Here is a 4,262-nt window from a genome sequence, read left to right on the forward strand (position 1 = left end):
TTTTTTTTTTACTTTTGCTACAGCATTTTTGTTTGTTTGTTTATACATATAAATGAGTTAATTGCAAATGTGATTCTTTTCACAGTCCATTTATATATATATATATATATATATATATATATATATATATATATATATATATATATATATATATATATATATATATATATATGATTTCACATGATACATTGATGTTCACACGAATGATTTACTTTACATTTACATGCATTTTTAACGATTCTTTATTAACATAAAGCACATTAATTATTATTTGTGATTTCATGATTCTTGCAAATTTTTTTTATTTTATTTTATTTTTTATTCTTTTTACAGAAAACATGCGGTTTTTCCATAAGAGTTTAATTTTATCTTGTTCCCTCTTGTATCCTTTTCTTTAGAAATCCAAATTCCAAGATTTTTGCTTGACCATGCTGACTGATATTGATGGCCTGTTGTTTTACTTCTGTGGCAGACCACATACACAGAGAGAGAGGTATTGAGTGTGGAGTAAAAATAAGTGTGAATGTGTGCATGTGTGTGACTTTCTTTTGCACCCCTGGGACTTGCTCTTTCCCTTTCCATCAGCTACTATATTTTTAGGGGGGCGTGCAGTAATTTCATGGCTCGTTGAGAGCGAAGCAAAACCTCACTGTTCACTTCCTCTTCGCCTGAAGCCTTTTAATGAAGTTATTAATCCAGCAAACAGAAAACTCCATCCTCTCTGTAATGCAGAGGTGCATAATTCACTCCGCTCGTCTGCAGATGCGCCACAACAAACCGTGTAATGACAAATTTATTGTTTTTTTTTTCCAACCAAGACCTTACATACAGGTGTGGCCTGTAAAGCAGAGGCAGAGTCTGGTGTCTGGTTTCTCTTAACGCTTCTGCTTCCTTTGGGACAGTCAGTGTAAACACAGATGAGGCCAGATTACAGAGGTGAACATCAGGAAAGCTCAGACAGCGGATTAGACACCATGTTTTGTCATTGGATTTATTAATCTTATCAGTATTGTATTTGACCACGACTCATGTTTCATATACAAGCATTGATTAAGAGGTCCAAGCACCTTTATTGACAGCATGAACGGGGTTGGGGTTAGGTTTCATCTTCAATGTGACTGTAAATCTTTTGAGTTTTAGTTCATGAAGATCTATCAAAATATTTGAATTTTTCCAGAGTTCTCATTATATAAGTTGAATAATTGGATTGATTTGTGACTTCATATTGTTCATTGATACTTAGTAGATTAAATCAGTATTCAGCAATTTTGTGATTGTGTTTTACAGATTTATAGTTTCTCACTGAAAAACTGAGGAACCTTTTTTTGATGTTTTATTTCTGCAGGCTATTTTTATTATTTATATTGAGTGCTGGTTTGGTAAACCTGGAGTAATCAGAGCACGAGCATCAAACAGTGGAAGTGTAAAAAATAAAATAAAATAAATATACAAATATACAAACAAACAAATACAGCTTTTACTACTACTGATAATAATACAAGCATGCTCTTGGTGGTATATTTTAGATGTAGGTTTAGGTTTTGTTTTTATAAAGATACATTTCTTATGACAATAACATATCCCACCAATACCAAAATGAACCTTTAACAAACCACAAATTCACAATAATCAAGCGTCTTATATTGGATCCCTCGATACAGATTTGGTGCAAGTTCTCATGAAGCTCTGAATATTAAAAGCACAAAAAAAACATCAAAATTGTCACATGATTACGGAGCTAATTTTTTTGCATGTGTTATTTTAATAGCAGAAAGGTGTCTGGGATCATATTTTGCCAATTTATTTTTTATCAAAGGAACTAAAAAAATGAACTTCAAATACATCCCCTGTCATCCCAGAGGCAAAAATGCACGAATAAAAAAAAAATTATTACATGCAACTCATCACATCCCATTTCATGGCATAATTGTATCAGATATTTTATCCAGGGCTTTCCTGAACGGGTGAAGGTGACGTTGGAAAGATGCCAAGCGGCACACAGGCAGCGATGTATAACTGAATGCATCTGTTTTAATTCAGTCTGTCCCTCAGTGGTCCAGTCGCCCTGCTCAGACTGACAGAAATAATTCTTTATTGTAAAAGTGTTTGAGTTTTGTTTTCTTAGTGAGCTTTCGTACTCATATCAGTGTGATCTCCATTCAATGTTTGTTATGATGAAAGAACAGGTCAGGAACATTCCCTAATTCACTACAATCACAATTAGAAGGCATTGCAAAACGATCACACCATCAACTACATGGAGTATGATTTCAGAATCTTTGTTGTGAAGTAATATATCTTCTCCAAACTGCACAAATTTCGAGGAGCAAAATTGTATTGGACGTCTTTTGGATAAAATTTTCTGTTCACTTAAACTAAGAGACCCAAACCTGTTCCAGCATGACAATCCACAAAGCTAGCTTCATGAAGTTATGATCTGAAGTTATGATCTCCTGCTATAGAGCTTTCACCTTAACTGTATTGAACACCTTTGGGATGTAAGATATAAGATATAAGAGTGGAGGAAGGTGCACACAGGTGGACTTCGTTGTATGTAGGAGATGCAACCTGAAGGAGATTGGAGACTGTAAGGTGTTGGCAGGGAACAGAGTAGATAGACAGCATCGGATGGTGGTCTGTAGGATGGTTTTGAAGGTAAAGAAGAAGAGGAGGAGAGTGAGGACTGAAAGAAGAATAAGATGGTGGAAGCTGAAAGAGGAAGACTTTAGTGTGAGGTTTAAGGAGGAGGTCATACAGGAGCTCGGTGGTGATGAAGAGGTGCTGGATGATTGGGCAACTACTGTAGAAGTGATGAGGGAGACAGTTAGAAAGGTACTTGGTGTGACATCTGGAAAAGGCATATGAGCTGGAGGAGAAGTTGGACATTAAGGAAGGAGAAAAGGATTTGTAGCGATTGGTCAGGCAGAGGAACCGAGCTGGGAAGGATGTGCTGCAAGTTAGAGCAATAAAGGATGGAGATGGAAATGTGTTGACTAGTGAGGAGAGTGTGTTGGAGGGAGTATTTTGGAGAAGATGATGAATAAGGATAATGAGAGAGAGAGAGAGGGTTGGATGAACTGGTGATGGTGAAGCAGGAAGTGGATAGGATTAGTAAGGAGGAAGTGAGAGCAGCTATTAAAAGGATGAAGAGTGGAAAGTCAGTTGGACCAGATGACATACCGGTAGAAGCATGAAGATGTTAAGAAGAGATGGCAGTGGAGTTTTTAACCAGATTGTTCCACAAAATTTTGAATGGAGAAGGAGTGTGCTGATACCGTTTTTTTAGGCATAAAGGAGATGTGGAATCCAGGTATCAGCTGTGTCAGAGAAGTATGTGAGGGTGGTGCAGGACATGTTTGAGGACAGTGTAACAGCAGTGAAGTGTGCAGTAGGAACGACAGGCGGGTTTAAGGTGAAGGTTGGACTGCATCAAGGATCGGATCTGAGCCCTTTCCTGTTTGCAGTGGTGATGGACAGGTTGATGGACGAGGTCAGACCGGAGTCTCTGTGGACTATAATGTTTGCAGATGATATTGTGATTTGTGGTGAGATTATGGAGCAGGTGGAGAAGAGCCTGGAGAGATGGATGTACATGCTGGAGAGAAGGGGAATTAAAATCAGCAGGAGTAAGACAGAGTACATGTGTGTGAATGAGAGGGAGGGCAGTGGAGGTGTGCGGTTGCAGGGAGAAGAAGTGGAGAAGGTGAAGGAGTTCAGGTACCTGGGGTCAACAGTGCAAAGTAATGGAGAGTGTGTTAGACAAGTGAAGAAAAGAGTGCCTGCAGGATGGAGTGGGTGGAGAAGAGTGATAGCAGGAGTGATTTGTGATAGAAGAGTATCTGTGAGAGTGAAAGGGAAAGTTTATAGGACTGTGGTGAGACCTGAGATGTTGTATGGATTAGAGACAGTGGCATGGAGCTGGAGGTAGCAGAGCTGAAGATGTTGAGATGTTTATTGGGAGTGATGAGGATGGACAGGATTAGAAATGAGTTTATTAGACGGACAGTGCATGGAGGATGTTTTGGAGACAAGGTGAGGGAGGTGAGATTGAGATGGTTTGGACATGTTCAGAGGAGGAACATGAAGGAGGAAGGCCAATGAGGAGGTTTATGAAAAGAGAGGACAGGGGAATATGAAGACTGATGATCCACTGAAGAAGAAGATATAAATATATATATGTGTAGGGAAAGGGGGAAGGACTCTGTTTATATAGTGCACCTGGCTGTACGCTGTACGGCACCCCACGAGGCTCAACCCACAAC

Source organism: Silurus meridionalis, chromosome 29 (genome assembly GCF_014805685.1).
Source record: "Silurus meridionalis isolate SWU-2019-XX chromosome 29, ASM1480568v1, whole genome shotgun sequence".
In the NCBI taxonomy this organism is placed as follows: domain Eukaryota; kingdom Metazoa; phylum Chordata; class Actinopteri; order Siluriformes; family Siluridae; genus Silurus; species Silurus meridionalis.